Below are 18,774 nucleotides of genomic sequence, written 5' to 3'. Positions count from 1 at the left end.
TGGTAGCTGAAACAAGTGAGTACAGCATTTACTGTCACAGCGGACAGAAGATAACAGGGATTTCTGTGGTAATATCCTACAATTGTAGTAAATTCAATGAATCTCAAATATAAGGGTATTGTCTTGTATTGTCGGGAACTCCGTGCTGAACCTCCAACACCGTCTCCTCAACTCACAGCGCAGAGAGCCGGTGATGACAACTGGCGGACAGGTGTCAGATCTGTGCTGAATACAGGACCGTTGTTTTCTTGCTTTTTTATTATTTATTTAACCTATTCACCTTTTTTAACTCATCTGTTTATTTGTCTGTATCATTTTCATCATTTGTATACTGCATTTTTAGATATATTGTTTGCTTTTATTCTTACCTGTGCTGTATCATATCTGGATCGCCCTCTGGTGTCTGAGTGCAGTATAGGTCCTAAGACCCGCCCCTCCATGTTAATGAATGGTCATAGGCTGAACTAAAAACTCAAAGTACACGCAAAATAAAATTTTCCCAAAGATGGTTTCTGTCACTGAAAGTAGTTCACACCAGCCTGGTGTTTGTTCAAGTGTTTGTTTGCATGATAAGTTCGGTTTTATTGAGTTATGAAATTATTAAAAAGGCTCTTTTCTACCATGATTGACAGCTGTGACATCCAATCCTTGCACTCACATTCAATGCTGCCCACAATTGGTCGGACAGGTGTTTGGGCAGGAACTCCCCGCTACTGCGCAGATGCAGGGCTCCCAATGACATCGCCTTCACAAGATGGCATTGCTTGTATCCGGGATATTTTAACCTCACTTTAGCATAGCGGGAATAAGTGGGGCCGCGTTGTCCATCTTTATTTACAGTCTATGGGCACTCCTCTCTTGCTGCTGCGCGACACGTTTTTCTGGCAGTTTTTGGGCACGTATTAAAGTTAAAATTTTCAACTTTTCATGTGCATGCAGTATAAGCACGCAGCCGCGCTCCACAGGTGTTCCAGCTGTTTTTCCAGATGCACTTCCAAGGCATTTTTGGAGCGGTCACACCTGCCGTATTGTGTCTTGGTGTGATCGCCCCTTCTGGAGTAAAAACAGCAACCACCAAAGACAGTATGATTATAACATCTAAAACACAGCAGAATGGGTAACGACCAACATCACTGTGAAGAAACAGGAACAAAACTGAAGACCTTCATGTATGAAATTCAAGACTTTGTTAACAAATTTGACTTTTTGGGATCTTATTTTGAAAACGATTAAATTCAAGGCTTTTTAAGACTTTTAGGACCCGCGGGTACCCTGATGACAGATTGAAGTAATTTTGCAGCACTGGCAAATTTTGCTTGTAACACAATTTAATTACACTTTTGTAAGAGAATTGTGTTCCTTTAATTTTTCTCATATATTCTTTCATTTGTGTTGGAAAGTCAAAAATGTAAATTTATTACATTTCTGTAATAAAGTTACTGCTTATAGAATGTTTCAGCTAAAAAAAAGTGCTACATTTAAAAGTGAAGGATGAAGACATGTCAAGGACTTCAGGCATTGAATGTTAAAAAAAGAAAACTTAACTAATGGATGGTAAAAAAGGAAGTGCACAAAATGGATCTGACACAACATACAAACACAAACGGAGCCGACCAATACCTTTCTTCCTTGCTGCAGTTAGCGTTTGTGATATCCAAGCTTTTACTGAAAACAGATTTGCTAAAAAGGGGGCAGACAGAAAATCAAGACACAGACAGAAAGGTAGTTACATAAGGGGAATTCTAATGTTGAGCATGCATCAAAACAAACAGAGCTTGTAACAAATTTAGCACTTTAAAATGAAAAAGAAAAAAAAACAACCAAAAAAATATGACAAAGAGCAAGACAAAAACTTATTGCATGCACTGATCCAGAAATCAGAAGACAAAATCAGGAGGAGTACATTCATGGGGCATGCTCCAGTCAGAGCGACATTCAACACACTTCCTCAAGGTAAAGAAACTATTTCCGGAACTTGTTTACACAGCCATATTCAACTTGAATATCCCTTCTGAATCTTTCATTGGCAAGAAGAGACCCTCAGAGACTGATAACAGCACCGCAGCTAATCAAGCTTTGCTCTGCGGTTACACCTGCTGACATATAGGCACTCTGTTAACAGAAAAAGTTTTAAGAAAAAAAAAAGAATCATCTCTCACTCTCAAGTCTAATGTCTGCTGTGTGTCTGTGGAACAGGTTCGTTGCTGTGAAACATTTAAAACACAACGTTACCATGTCAAAGAGTAAAAGTGACCTGAGGCAACAGCAACAGAGACCCGTCTCTCCTCTACAGCTCGACAATAAAATTGCATGAGAAGCCAGTATAGGCCTGGTGACACCAACATTTAAACAGTAGAATTTTGTAGAAAAATCTACTTATTTCAAATGAATCACCACAATTAGTGGATTCACCCTGTGCAGACAAGGAAATTCCAGGGCGTTCATCAAATCTATAGAGTCCCTCGCACGGAGGCACCCTTAAGTATGTACCCTGTATGAGACACACTAGGCCACACCATTACTAGACGGCCCGAGCAACTGACGTTGTATAATGATTGAGAAAGTCTGCATGGGGCGGGAAGGACCGGAGGATGAATGGGTCAAACAAACACAGAACTTTCACCCAGAAGACCGTGTGTGTCCCGTGTGAAACTTCAATTTTAACTTTGATCAAGATGTCTGTGCCTGTGCATCTGTGCAGAGGCTGTGCAAGCTACTCATTCTCGTTTAGGTCTCCAATAGTCTGGCTCGATAGCCTGGATATTAGAGACTACCCTTTTTTTCTTTTTTCTTTCATTACTTTTGTTTATTCTTCTTTTTTCTTTTCTTTTTTTTGTACCAGCACTTGCACTACCTTAACTAATGTTCCGTCTAGGATTATTTAATTTTATTTTATTCCAATCCAATCCAATTTTTACTGTACATTTCTAATGCTTCATAATTCCAGTGGCCACTTGCTATCCATGAAAGAGGTCTGTGGGATGGGATGGGGTTAGATTGAAAAAAGGTTTATGGTTATGGTTAAGGTTCTGATAACTTAAAAAAAAAAGAAAATATCTGTTTCCTATTTGCTCTTTTTATAACCCACGTTTCTATAAACACATATATATATATCATTTTTTATAATTTTAACTTTAAACAGTAATTCCATGTATCGTTTCTGTTGACAGTATGAACACTGTCAACAGAAACGATACATGGAATTACTCTTAATAACATCCCCAGTTTTCTTCAACAAACTGTGTTTTTTTTTCTCGTTAATCTGTTGTGACGCTGGATGGCTCTGAACACTACAATACCCATGAGCATCGAGAAGAAGCCAGTCAGAAGACGAATTGGAGCTGAAACATATGCTGCGTTTGTGTGATGTTGGAAGGTTCATAGTTTCTGAGTTGGGAAGTCGTTTTTCCGACTTTGTTGTGTTCATGCACTTTGAGGTCAGAAAGTGGGAACAAGGAAGCTACAAAGAGGATGGGTTGCATTTTAATGCTAAGAGCGTTTAAAGAAGAGGTCAATAGCTGTTTCCTGTTTATTCTTTACAATGAGGAGCAAACGGATAAGGTGAGACATGATTTCAAAGATATGTATTTCAAACCACTAAAATATAGCTTAAAAATAGCTTTACCTGACTTGTTATCAGGATTTATGCTAAAAAAAACCCCAAACATTTCTAGTTAATCTAGGCCAAAAACCATAAGTAATATTATGTGATCAAAAATTGATATTTAATACATGAATTAATAAAAAGGTTTCTTACCATTGACCAAACATTGACTTGTTTATGCATTTATAACATCAAGTTGGCAACTCCTGTTGTAAAATAATCTCAGAGAGGCTGTTCTCATGAGAGGCCGTTTATGTGAATTTTCCTAGTTGAAAAGTTTTCGTTCTTATTTTGAATCACACGAATGCAGCAAAACTTAAAACCAATGGCTGTTTAGTTTAGTTATGGCAAATAAATTCATCCATAAAACAGAGCAAAAATCTGAAAGCTGCTGAATGCTTTTTTCCCTTTATACACAGTCTGTGGAGCAGTTCTTTATTCCATTTTAGCTGACCTGTCTAATTAGCCAGAACACATAATAACACACATGAGTGTTTAGGGCTTTTGAGGGACATTTGTCTTCTGAACATCTGGTTTGTCTGCTTTAGAGAATAAAATAATCTTAACTTTATGTTTCTTTAGTTAAAAACCAACCCTTCCAACAGCAATACAGCTGAAAACTTGAGACATAAGAGGCTCCATCCTTAGTGTTAATCAGCATAACTTTTAAGGTTTTAGTCAGCAGCCTTTATCTGTATCCAACTCAAACACAATGTGCCAAGTGTTCAGTCTGCATGTGTGGATAATTTTCTCTCTCTAACTGGGTATCTCTATTAAAACGGGTGGAAAATGACTATCTCTGATCACAGGTCCAGATTAAAGTTGAGCTTTCATATGAATTTAAATTCCACTCGCTCAGCTTGTAAGTAACCCTCAAATGAATTTTATGTGAAATGATTTGTTTCCACTTTGAAGGCTTTAAATGATGAAAATGATGATGTGAGAGCAGATTTATTGCTCTGCCTTTAGACTGCTGACCTTTAAATGGCAGTAAGGCAAGTAAAAATCAAAAACAAGTTTTTCGATGCCCTATTAATGAGTTCTTAGTCAGTCATGTTTTTAGATTTTAGGATAAGTGTGTGTTAAATGGAAAACTAAAGATATAAAACCTCCTGTGGAATAAATCTCCTCTCATCAGTAATTTCTACATCAAACTGAACTTCTTCTGTCATCATTTTGCAGAATGTGGGATCAAAGCAGCTCCTGGAGGAGGTGGGAGGTAAAAATCTTTTTTTTTTTTTTTTTACTTTTGGAAAGACTTTCGTGTACTGTACTGCAATTTCATTTTCATCAATATTGCAGTACAGTGCTTTCTCCTTATTCAGAGGAACTAATGATGGTCAAGTGAATGCAGACTGAGGGAAAGTGCTAAGTGTGAAAGCTGTTAACACTTTTGACCAAAGTTTGATTCAATTTGACGCCATGTGATGGCATGTTTTTATCTTTTATTTTGTGTTTACAGTATGGCCGTACATCATCACTCTTTTCTTCATGATCAAATTCTTTTTCTCACAGTCTTTTGTTGCCTTACATTCCTTTTGTTAGTCTTGTGTTTTCAATCTCTGTCAAAGTACTTTTTAAAAGTTTATATATTATTAAACACTTTCTCTGAATGATATTGAGGTCCACACAGGTTTAACTCTTTAAAAGCTGAGCAAATTGGTTTAATTTCTGTCAAAAACATGATGTGAGGCCAACAAGCAAATTAACAAGACATGGCCCCATAATTAGCAGAAAAAAAGAAGTAAAACAGGCTACAAGAACCTCAAAGTAAGAAATCAATCAATCAATCAATCAATAAATCAATCAATCAATGTTATTTAAAAAAAATAAATGTGTTTTTTAGAAATTACTTTAAAAAGTTTTTAAAGTAATTAGTAGTAAAGAATTTTTATTATATGTCTTCCGTTAAATAATACATAAATATAAAATTATTAAAATTGTTTAGGATTGTGGAAATGTTTGCTTTTTTTTCTATTTTTCCAATAATTCTCCCTTCTTTTTTTATAAGTATTTTTTAGGTAAATTTCTTGTCACCTTCTATCAATTTCTTGCAATTAGTGGGACATTTCTTGCCAAGTTGGCCATCGCCTTTTCCCCCCATGTGTGTTAAATGGCCGAACACATATCCCGTGTTAATGAAAATGGTTTTATAATGCTCACATAGTAATATTTATAGTAAGGGCTGGGTATTGTTAATAAAATTATGATACCAGTAACCTTTAAGTGATACTGATAATAATGGACAAGTTGATTAAAAATTAAATTAATTTGGGGCATCGGTGGCTGAGTGGTTAAAGCAGGCACCCCATGAATAGAGCAGTGTCCTTGCCACAGCAGCCTCAGGTTCAACTCCCACTCAAGGCCCTTTGCTGCATGTCGTCCCCACTCTCTCTCCCCCTTTCACACTCAAATGCCTCAAATGCTAAAAAAAATTCTTTAAAAAAATGTTATTAATTAAAAAAGACAGAGAGAATCATTACACAATTATCAAAAAAACCTAAGAAAAAATACAAGGAAAACATATTTTTAATTACCATGATTATCAAAAAAATATTATTATTTATTCATGTTTTAGTCTTTTTAATTTTCTTATTTTTGTATGTTTTGTATTATTTTTTCCTGTCACTTTTTAATTACTTTTTCTTTTAAGCTGCTCATTGCTTTCTATGTTTTTGGATCAAGCAAATTTGCTGAGGTTTTAGAGGGTTAGTGTACATGTCCTTCCGTGAATAAGTAATAAAAATTAAAAGTAACCCGGAACACAGTGGCTTTACAGTGGGGGAAAAAATTTAAAATGTAAAGCACTACACTAAATAAGTTTGAGTAACTGGACTAAAACATAAAGGAATACTTTTCAGGGCCCAAACGCATTATACCTCTGGATAAAGTATGCAGTTTCTACTTTCAGGTGTTGATAAAGCTTGTACTGTGTTTTTGTTTGTTTGTTTGTTTGTGCCACAACCTGATTTGCATTAGTTGCTTGACAAATAACAAGTTATAAGTCTGTAGTAACCATTCATTATTGATTACAGTAAGATGTGTCTCGGCTCAGTTCTTAGGCTCATGTCACCTGGAATAAAAATTATGTTGATGTTTTTTTTTTTGATTTACTGCTAAGACACATTTCTGAGGCCCTTTTCAAACGTTAGTACTCTTTGATTTCCTCTGACTCTTAGAACCTGCTACATTCTGTCCCAAAAATACAAACATCCACAACCACTTAATGCACCAACTTGCCAAACACATTTCAGTTTACATCTTCTTAAACCAGAATGCTTCAGTCTTCTTGACAGCATGCTCCATGCACACTTTACACACACCACGCATAAACCTGAGAGTCCTGTTCATGCATTTTAACTGTTGATGGGATTTTCCAGCAGAGCTAATGCTGCACTGAACAGGAGTTTTTGTCAGGTCTGATCTGATATGTACTGTAAATCTTGAACCGACGGAGCCAGAACGATGTGTCATGTATTTAAGTGCAGTTCGGTGAAGGAGGAAAGGATTTGCAGCTGTGGACGGAGCTCACGGTGAACCTGACAGAGCTCAGCAGAGTGAGGAAGTGAACTAAGGGCGTACTGAGGGCAAACAGATGGCGTGTGTGACATCAGTTTGAAAAAAACGGTCATATTTTGAGGAAGTGCTGCTGAGCTGAGCCTCCTTCCCTTATTCTACTGAACTGAGATTAAATACATTATTTATCAACAACCATTATCAATAACACTTTATACAACAGCAAATCTTCTTGACTGCCCTGTGTGTGTGTGTGTCAGACATGTTTGTCCATGCTCATGAACACACATGCAGATCCCAGTCTCTTACCTTTGACCGTGGGTTGCCATGTCGATGGCTCGTCGTACCGGTACGGGAGATCCTCCCTCTGTGACGCTCAGCACTTCCATGGACTTCCTCTCAGGTCTCCGCTTTCCGTGACGGCTCAGCATGGGCGAGTCCACGCGCTTCCTGGGAGGGTCTGCTGAGCAGGGTCAGGGGTCAAAGGTCAATGAGGAGAGGAACGAAAGGACAGAAACTAGTTAAAAATCCAACTCACTAAAAGTCAACTAACAGTATCAATAAGTGAACGAAATATTCCCTACTTTATTGTTGTTTTTTTAATCTCTATGAGCATTCATTAATTTCTATGTGGAGGGTTACCCAAAAATAGCAATGTAATATTTCAATCTGAAGGTAAAATAAGTGATATAACATATCAGTTTAAAACCAAGCCTTTTTCTGTTAGCTCAATGCCTTTAGGCCACTGTGTATTTTTTTGGGGAATGCTCCATGAACTACCCATTGTGCTCATTGCACTTGGTTTCTAAGTGAACTGGTGCAGCGCTTGAAAGATAAAGGGTAGGAAAAAAAACATAGTCGACCTATTGTGCTCAGTGGTGAAATATATGCTAAATGCATACTTAATAAAGATGTGGGCCCACACAAAAAGAATACTTTTTGGACAAATGTTCCTTTCTCAAAATACAGGGCTGACGGGAATGTCCAACCAGTTCTCATTTCCAAGTGATCAAATACGGCTGTTTGGTCAGCATTACTGCCGAAAAAAGCCACCTGTCACACCAGTATGATACGCTGCCGCACTGTGTCACTTTAAAATGCCTCCTGTAACAACTTAAAATAAAGAGCTCTTTCCAAAGCTGTCATATACCACCACTTTTGCAGTGATTTCTGCATAAGTTGTCGATGCCAATAGCCACGTTTTGCATCTTAGATGCTTCTGGGCAGCATCAGCTGAAAAAACAGCCAGACAGAACCGTTCGCAGTATTATGATACGCCCCTGGATGGCACCTGCCTGAAAATGCAGCCGGACATAACATGTTGTATCTGCATGATATGCTGCTGGACGGCATCAGGTTGAAATGCTGCCGGTAATGGCATACGATAAGGATGACTATTCAGCTGGACTGGCCTACCGATCTCATTGCGTGGTGGCAGGTTTTGGTCCTCGTGGCTCGGATACCTCTCCTTTCGGTCCAGCAGCAGAAAGTAGATCATCTTCTCCTGGTTTTCTCTGGAGAGAGAAGAGAGTCCGAAAGCCCGCCATCAGCTGAACACCCACTGGTTAAGAGTGGGACTGTAAGATGCTCCATCATTACAGACATATTAAATGGAAGAATTCATCAAAGTGACAATTTCTCTGCCGTCTCATATATTTCTCTACCTCCCCTGTCAGCTCCTTCACCACCCTCGCTCTCTCTTTAATCTGCTTCCTCCGTGCTTTTATCGCCTCTTTGCTCCCTCCACCCCTCCTCCCCCCTGCCCCTCCTCCTCCTCCTCCTCCTCCTCACTCACTCCTCAGACAGCAGGTCTTTGGTCAGTTTGTCCTTGTCTCTGAAGCATCCCAGAGAGTGCATGCTCTCCAGGACGTCGGGGTCGATCTCCTCAGCTGCAGCCAGAGTCCTGATGGCCACCTTCCTGGGGACAGGCTGCTCGGGCTCCGGTTCGTTCTTTCCAGCTCTGCAACATAACACAGGAAGCTAACCCACAAGCAAAACTGCCACTGAGCTTAGATGTTCAGTCCGTTTTAGAAGTCACGGAGAAATCAGTTTAGACTTAAGTGGCAGATAACTGCCAGCTTTTGCTTGACCTTTGTTGATGTTGACTTTTATCCAGTTTCCCTCCAAATGTAAATCATATTATGGTGGAAAAAGCCTTTAACAGAGCACACTGGGCAGCTCAAACCTGAAGAGAGGCATCTCCTTCTGCATAAGAGCTGCTGATAAGCAAGCAAACAAGTTTATTAACTTGAAAGGGAAGCAAGAGCACCTGGGCATTATTGATATGTGTTAATGTGATTTCATAAGCTGACGTTTTTTTTTGGCAGAAAACGTGCCCTCTTCAAAGTTAAAAAAAAACAAATGTGGATCAAAAGTGTTTTGTGGGATACATTCAACTTAGATGTCATGAGCTTAAAAGAACAAAAATAAGTGAAATGCAATTATTCATTTAGTTATTTTTTGGCTGTTGTTTTTTTGGCTTTTTTGCCTTTATTTGACAGGACAGCGCAAGCGTGAAAGGGCGAGAGAGAGGGGAGGATATGCAGCAAATGACCATGGGTTGGAAGTGAACCTCATGTGAGTGCGAAAACTTTTTGGCAATAAATGGGTCAACCCGTACATGTTTGTGCAAGGTATCATTATGTGTAATACTCAACAGGATTTGAGATCTGTGAGAACTTCCATCAGAAACAATAACATTTATTTTAGCATCACACAAAACCATGTGACAACTGTTGAAGACATTCAGTGGACAGTTTAGTGACACTTAATAAAATTCTCAACATCAGTTTGCGGATGTTTTGGTTAAACCTTAAATGACGGTTTGAAATCAATAACAGAACTGTGCTTTATCAGAGGTCCTTTAGGACCAACTGAATGTCCTGATGTTTGAGCTGAACTCAGCCTTGTGACAAATGGAGTTCTCACTGTCAGCACTAATGGACCTGCTTCTTCTCTGAGAGGTTTCCATCACAGATCAGAAAATCTGGCTTTAATGAGTCTATTATTATTAGACTGATTCACCGTGACCTGCTGCTGCATGTCTCTATCAGCTGTTAATGCAGACATGCACACAGACATTAAACATACACAGAAACAGGGAAATATTAAAACATATACTCACAGGTACCATGTGTGCTTCTGGATCTGCTCTAACTGTAAGACAAATCAGAGGAGGAAATAAACATGAATGACTTTCACTTGTGGGTGAAACAAACATAATAGTTATGTTTATACATCTTTGATGGGGCAAGATGTGATGAGAGCTTTATCACAATTGGAACTACTTTATTCATTCATGCATTCATTCGTACATATTTGGTTTATTTGCTGATGTCAGTGTATGATTTCCAAAACAATAACAAAAACACTTTATACATGGGGGTGGGGGGTGGTTACAGTCGCTCTGACATCAACTTTAGGGTATTATCGCAAGTACAAAAAAGTACCAGCACGACTATATAAAAATACAGATTATAAAAATAGAAATACAATTATAGTAAGAAAAATAAGCCCTTGTTTGTAAATATATAAAAATCTAAAAATAAAGTATAAATGTATAATATGCAGAGTATGTAAGTGTGTAAAAATATAAATGTTAAGAAATACAGTAATAGACAATTACCACTAATATGTGAATATTTTAATTAGAATATGGATAACGTGCTGAGTGTGTAAAGTGTATAAAACATAAAACTGTACCTTATACTACAATGCAATGTATAAAAGTTGAAAATATAAAAATATAAATATGTGTGTAATGTCACAATGAACAACAGAGATACACAAAAGTAAGAACACCAATACTAATAAATACAATATACACAGTATGTGTCACATGTTAAATAAACACAGAGGATTGCTGTGGCTGAAATAATGTACCAAATATTGCAGTTAATACAGTGATAAAAATAATTAAAACTGTACATTTATTGCACATTTAAAGTATAATAAATCAAGCGGCATTTAGAATAAAATAGAATAGAAATACTTTAATAATCCCATGAGGGAAAATTTTGTTACAGCAGCAAATAAGAGAGCAGCAACTAAATAAAATAGGCACTTAACATAGAATAAAATAAAATAAAATAGCAGTGTAAATAATAATAAAGATATGTTAAGTATGTACAGAGAACAAAAAAAGATTAAAAGGAGCAATAAAAAAGAGATTTATTTATTTTATTGTTTTATTTCATTTTTTGTCAAAGATTTATGTAATTTTAATTGTAGGTGTATTATTTGACTACTTAAACACTATAGGACTGAAGGTCTGTTTTTTTGTTATTGTTTTTCCCTTTCTGCAAAATTATAACCAAAATACACAAATGCAATGGCTATGGGACTTTACTCCTAAATTAAACCTGTACAGCAGCACTTGCAAAACAAATCCACAGATGAGTTGAAGGACAGAGTAGCACCCCCAGACTCCCTGATTAATGTGTCATGATAAAAAGAAACCTAAAGCCATGTCAAAATGTCAATATACTCAGAAATTAGAATAAATAACCAGTGATTTTCATATCAACTTCACTTACCCCCTTGACAAGCTGCATATTTGAGCTAAAAACATTAATATTTATACTTCTGATTTCTCTCATTTCTAAGACGTACAGATGTTACCGCAGTTATTCCGAACCAGCTATTCAAAGTCCAAATAACTGCAGAAAGAACATTGGTGAAAGCACATTGTCTAAATACACCCTTTGTTATTTTGATATTGTTTCTGTTCTAGGCCAAAACAAATCCTCAGCCTGAGATAAAAAGATGTGATGCAGAGGGTAGACGCTGCAGGGCCAGTCATGGTGCAATTCTGCTAAATTTAGCCTGAGCAGTCCCTGAGGCAACAGCCCAGACTGTACCAATGCAAAGCCGGTCTACTGATGGAGGATTTCAGTTCTCTCCTTCTGCAGCCAGGCTGGGCGGTAGGTGAGGTGAGGTAAGGTGAAGTGAGGTGAGGTGAGGTGCGTAGCTTACCGTCAGCCTCTTGCCTGCATCCACTTCAATCATGCCACGCAGAAGGTTCTGACAATCTGGAGGGATGAAATGAGGCATGTGGAAAACTCCCAGTTTCACTTTCTCCAAAAGATTCCTCAGGTTGTCATCATCGAAAGGCAGAGCACCCTGCAGGGACAGGAGAGGAGGGAACACCACAGCATGTCAACATACTGTCCATATGTTCTGACTATTTCATGCATACACAATACTTAGTTTGTAGAGATGCAAGAAACTGGTAAATGACATATTTTCAGCATGAGAAACTCTACCTCTGTATATATTTTTATTCCTCTGAAGAGCACAAAGAACATCTCTCGCGATGCAGGTTTCCTTTAACCCTCAAACTGCACAAATTCAAACTGAAAATATAAAATAGCCTACGTCTAATGGAAATAGCATCTTTCAAAACAACATCAGTTTTGAAAAAAAAAACTCACATATATTGCAAAAAAAGTTTTTACGATGGCATGAGGTGGTATTTCAGGTGGTTTAAAAAAAGCCATATTTGGCAAAACTGCAATGGAAACAGTTAGATTTCTTGGTTCAAAAATACATGATTACTTGATATATGAATTTTGAAGCTAGCAATCTTGAATTGAACCAGACGGTTATCTTGCAGGCTAATGGTAAACAATCCAGTAGCTGAAGTTAGCTTGCAGAGTCCCCTGCAGTGGTTAGCTCGCTAACTTACAGCGCACAGCGTACTCACCAGGGATTTCAGAGCTGTATGTCTGTCCACTTCTATCTTCTCCAGTCTTTAGTGGTACAAAAGGGAGGCCATGTCAAAGAGGCAGTCTTTATCTCTGCTCAAATCCACTTTGCCTCTCTTGTCCACAGGAGAACTGAGATTATTCATTTCCTGAATGCAGCCCTATTGGGCTGTGATTGGCTAGTAGTCTGTATTACTGTGCTGTGATTGGCTAGTAGTCTGTATTACTGTGCTGTGATTGGGTAGTAGGCCACTGCTACTGTGCTGTGATTGGGTAGTAGGCCACTGCTACTGTGCTGTGAATTGCTAGTACTTGTTGCCTCTGGTTTTATTCTTCAGTCAGTTAAACAGTTTACATTTGCATATTTAGCTACATTTATCATGGACTGTGGAAAAAGAGGACAATGTGGTGCTAAGATTTTTTATATAAGATTTAATAAGATTTCTTCTTTGACATGGCTTCAGATTTTGTACTCTGTTAGAGTGGAGAAGAAAAAAGTGGACAGCGATTGCTGCAGCTCCTGAAATCCCCGATAAGTATGCTGTATGCTGTAAGCTAACCAGCTAACCACTGTAGGGTCTACCTGTGAACTAACATTAGCTACTAGATTGTTTGCTATTAGCCTGCAAGCTAAATGTATGTTTGAACGTACAGTTGCTAGCTTCAAAAATCATATCATGTATCCATGTATATGAATGGAGCTAGCAATCTTCAGCTAAAATGTATGTTTAGCTTGTAGGCTAATTGTAAACATCCCAGTGGCTAACTTAGCTTGCAGATAGCCTGTTTGGTATAGGGACAGTGGTTCGCTAGCTAGGTAGCTACAGCATATAGCATACTCACTGTGGATTTCAAGGGCTACAAACAGTTTTTGTCCACCTCTGACACTGCAAGATCCCCAGTCTTTGTGAAATCCAACTACAAACACTCTCTGAAACATTGTCAGAATTCTTCTTCAATCGTCTTAATGTATTTTCTTAGTATTCTATTGCATGGTTCAATTTAATCACTTATGACACAGCATATATTCTTATAAAGGCATTAAAGTGATAACACTTTACTTAACACCTACAATGAAACATTATGATGAAGCCTTAATTATTATAAATGCATCAGTATGCACCTCACTTTAGTTAACACATACAATGGTAACTTATGATACAGCATGGACTGTTATATCACACTCTGAGTCCTTACTACAGGTAATTGTTTATGTGTGAATAAGTGAGTATATATATTTATAATGCATTATAAGCCCCAGCATTCACCCTCCAGTTTATAACAAGTCAGAGCATCCATGAGACCCAAGCCTGTTACGTGCTAGTCACTTATAATAGTCTAGTATAGTAGTATATATAATTATCAATATAAGTCAAATCTATAATGGTTTATGACTATTTTTATAGTGCATCTGTAAGCATTATGTGTGTTTATGAGTGTATTCATAAAGCATTATAAATGCATTATAATTCACTATAAATGCTGTCATAATGCATTATAGATGTGGTCTTCATAGAAAGTGTTACTGATAGGGGCTGTTAAAACTGATAATTTCATGTCCAGCAGTTTTGAAAGCCTTATCACTGACCAAAGTGTCCCTGCCGGATGGAGGAGCTAGGGCAAAGGTCAGGGGTCACAGAAATCATTAGGAATAATCCACTGGAGACTGTGAATAACACTTGCAGGTCCAAACAACTGGGAGATTTGAAAACACCATGTGGGAGTCAAAGTGCTCCTCCAGCAGACACACACTCTCCTACTGTCGTCATGTAAATGGCCCATCAGGTGTTCACTGAGAGATCATGTGTATTCTGACACAGAGGAGGTTTGTGGGAGAAATCAGTCATCAGAGTTAGTGATGATAAAGCGGTCTGCTTGGCGGACGGCTGGCTCTGCCTCTGCTTTCCAGCTGGGGAGCGTGCTTGCTGACGTGATGACTGATACTGTTTCCTCCTCATTGAGAAGTAGCGGGATGGAGCCATATGGCTGCTGACACTGCGTGGGTAATCACAACAACGCGAGTGGAGAGATTTATCTTCACATGATGACTGTGTTATGTGCTCCGTCTTAATCAAGATGAGAACAGGCACTCGTGCACATCGTACACAAACAAACAGTAATTTAGTGTCTTCTCTGAAAATCTCACTTGTCACTGTCACATTATAAAGCTGCTGCTATGAAAAGCCTTAGTTATGGGGTGTGTGCTGCAGAGTGCACGTGCTACACTGCAAAGTGAATGACAGCAGCCTCATGGCTCAGATTCACACACTGCACAAAACTGATAAATTCAAATATTTTAAAAGGGAATGACTGAAAATAATAAAGGAACAACTAATTTAAAAGCCCCAAAAGAATATATTGGATCAGAGCACTAACACTTTGGGGGAGTTGTGTTTCTAACAAGTTGTAGTTCAGTCATGTTTAATAAGTTTATTTCAACAGGAGATCTTAGAGTTTGGTGTCTAGCCTCCAGCCTCATCACTCCTGACAGATATGTTTACATAAGATACTGGCGAGGGATGATCAAACATGGGTTGACAGCAGTGAGCAACTTAACAAGACATGACCCAAAAATTAGAGGGAAATTAGTAAAGCCTTAGAAAAAAAAGGAAAATAAGAAAGAAAAAAAAGTGAAAACTAAAAACAAACTGGAGAATAATTCCCAAAATCCTCAAAAAATAAACAAATAAATGAAAGGAAAAAAAAATCCTCTTTTTGAAACTAATTTTCAGGTCAACTCTTATCACTGTTTACTAATTCATTGCAGTGGGTAGAAAGCCATCAGCAACTTAACAATATGTGCATAAATTTGTTTTCAGTGACATAATTTTAAACGTATGCTTATAACAATCAAACATATAGTTTCGAGACAATTTGCAATTTGCAGGACATTTCTTGCTAAGTTAGGTTTTAAGGGTTAAATAGCTTTTGAAAATAAGAAAAACAACAACATTTCCACGCAGCACACGAAAACTGACTTCGATCCAAGTTTCAAGGGGTTAAATATTTTCCCCCCACAACCTGCAGGTGGATCCTGGAGTGGAGGCGGGGCTGGAAGAGCTATCAGCGGGGCAGCGCAGCATTGACAGGGCAGAGGGAGAGCTGGCAGATTTTTGTAATTTAAATAGACCACTGAATTGGGAGGGTGTGTTTAGTAGATGACATATGGAGAGTGACGTATGACGTGTGCGTGTATGAATCAGTGCAGCTCCAGTTGAGTGCATGTACTAGCTCACAGGCATCCCTCCATTTGTTACTATTGCCTTCAAAGATGCAAGTGTACTCTGATCTAAGGGCAGATAATAGCTATATGGGTATATGGTGGAGTGGAGTGGAGTGGATGTGGAGAGCATTAGAGTGGGGGAAAAAAAAAGTGAGAAGGCAAAAGCCATCCAAGGCACAGTACAAGAGGAGGTAATTTGCAAATGTCCACATAATTAATTTTCTTATTGTTTGCTATTTATTATTATCATTGTTTGTTAGCTAAGTTGTTTGCTTGTGCAGCTTTCTCATTCGCTACTGCTCCTCTTGGTAATAAATACAATAAAGATTAAAAAATAGTAATGGTAATATTAACAATAATATTTTTAAAGGGAAAGTTCACCAAATTTTCAAAATTCATACATGTGCTTCCAATGGTCTAAGACAGTCAACTCTTTTCCAAATCCATAAATTAGAGGTTTAAATATCAAAGTTGTGATGTAATAGGATGTACAGTGTGGAGCTCCTCCACAGACACTAAATGAAAGATGTTTTCAATAACACTGTGTGGGTTTCCATTAACTAACTGTGCAAACTGAAATTGCAAAAATGGCAGTGGCAGCTTGCGCTGAATGTATTAGGTCACATGGCTACAATGAAATTCTATCTTTCAATAAGTAAGTTTTCTACAGTTTACTTATTCAGTTATTGACTTACTGTTATCCTCTTCAGTGTATTGTTCTATACCGCTTTTATTGTGTGTATGTATCAAACTGCAGTTTATTAATTTTATCACCACTGTACCTGAACCTCTACCATAGTACTATATTTTATTTTTGTTCTGTTTTACATATATCATATCCTATTCCTTCATTCTACCTTCTCATCTATTTTAATGTGTATGTCTTAGATTTTTTGTTTTCTTCATTTTGTGATTTTTTTTTAATGCACATTGTATTGGTATTAGCATTAGTATTGAGTATTGTTGGGGTAAGCCTGAGCAGAAAGAATTTCTTTCCCAAGGACTGCAACTGTTGTGCACATGACACATAAAAAAACTTTGTATATGTCTGGAAGAGTCCAGAGTTTGGTTCCTGTCACCTGACAGCTGCCCCTTTGTGTTGACTGTTGTTTAGTCTGAATTTAAAATGAAAGATAAATGTTGGTCATTTTGGGTAACTGGAAGGTTGAAGAGTTGGCCTGTGCCAGCTCTTTGGCCTTAATCCAACATTATATAATTTTTTTTTTAAAGCTACGTATTACAAGTTTACAAACTCACCTTTGTGTGAAATCCAGTTCTAAAGTTGTAGTGTTTTGGGAACACCTCTCTGTGGTTGATCATTTGTCAAATTACACAAATTTTGACAGAGAGATGAGCACATTTTGATGATAAAGCTGTGTTGGTTAGGGCAGAGCTGTTTCATTTTTCTGCTTATTAAATTCATAATGCAGTTTGATTTTTTTATTAGTGCATTAGTATATTTTTTATTAGTTCCAGTATCCCATCTTTTATTCAATCTCACCTGGTGTACAGTGCAGACTAGCTGTTCAAGAGCACACCAGCCTCCAGCAAGTCTGTTCATAACATAACAGCATCCACTTTTTCCTCACACACAAGTCACGCTTCCATAAAGAACAGATGTGCAAATGTCAGGCTGCCTTTATGGGTTGACCTCCAGGTATAATGATACACAAAGTTCCTGTCAGAAGTCTATTTGGATGTTAACCCTTTCACACCTAAACAAATTGGTTTGATATCTATGAGAAACTTAAAAAGACATGGCCCAAAACAACAAGAAATTATTTAAAATGTACACGAAAAAGTAGCCAAAGGCAATAAATAAATAAATAAAATGAAATAAAATAAAAACATAAGAAAAAAGGGATTAACCTTTAATTTGCAGCACAAGAGCTGTTGTCAGGTAGTTTATTTTGTATTGAAACATTGGCGTGACCTCTGTTCACCTTGGAACAACTGCTTCAGAAATAGAGCATTCATTCAGCAGACATATTTGCCTCAGGAGCAAAGAAATCAACTTCTCCTCTTTCTCCTGCAACACTGCATCAAACACATTAACGCAGCTGTAGGAGGAAACTAAAGGAGCAATCAGTCCGGTAATACAGCGTTGTCAGTTTAGAGATTGGATAGCTAAGTAGGAGCTAATCAGTGTGTTATATATTTTTTTTCATATTAGAAACTACGAGAAGCTCTCTCTTCTTGTTACATTTGCTCTGAAGTAGGCAGGTGATGTACATATATATATTTTGTTTTTACTAAAATACAAAAGTTCATAAATCCACAGCAAACTGCTCTGGCAACACAAGTTCACTTTTTGACTTAACCCTGTGGAACCACGTGACTGTTCTTGTGCTGTTTCCATGCGCCTTTCACAAGTATTAAAACCTCTGAACACTGAGCAGATCAGTCCGATTTCTTTCAAAAACATGGGGAAAAAGATAATGAGCAGCTTGGTAAAAAATGTTCCACAAATTGCAAGAAATTAGTAGATTTAGCACATTATTTTTAAAGAAGCTATGGAAAAATGTCTAGGGAAAAAAAAAACAGTTCAGAGAAAAAACTATATTTAAAATAAAATGATCATATTTGCATATTTAAAATTATGGTATAGTATCATAATAGTGTTGGGTTTTTAAAAATAACTTTTTAAAAAACAATTTTTCAGGTCATCTGCTTGTGCTTTTTTTAACCAATTATTTTGCAAATTTTGGGGGTAATTTCTTCTTTTG

The 18,774-nt window shown here is 37.5% G+C and overlaps 1 pseudogene; it reads right to left on the bottom strand.

Annotated features, from left to right (window-relative positions):
- The window catches only part of LOC121942092, a 223,479-nt pseudogene that overhangs the window by 46,840 nt on the left and 157,865 nt on the right, over positions 1 to 18,774 (bottom strand).

The sequence above is a fragment of the Plectropomus leopardus genome, chromosome 1 (genome assembly GCF_008729295.1).
Source record: "Plectropomus leopardus isolate mb chromosome 1, YSFRI_Pleo_2.0, whole genome shotgun sequence".
NCBI lineage: Eukaryota > Metazoa > Chordata > Actinopteri > Perciformes > Serranidae > Plectropomus > Plectropomus leopardus.
This window is presented reverse-complemented; position numbering and strand designations above follow the sequence as displayed.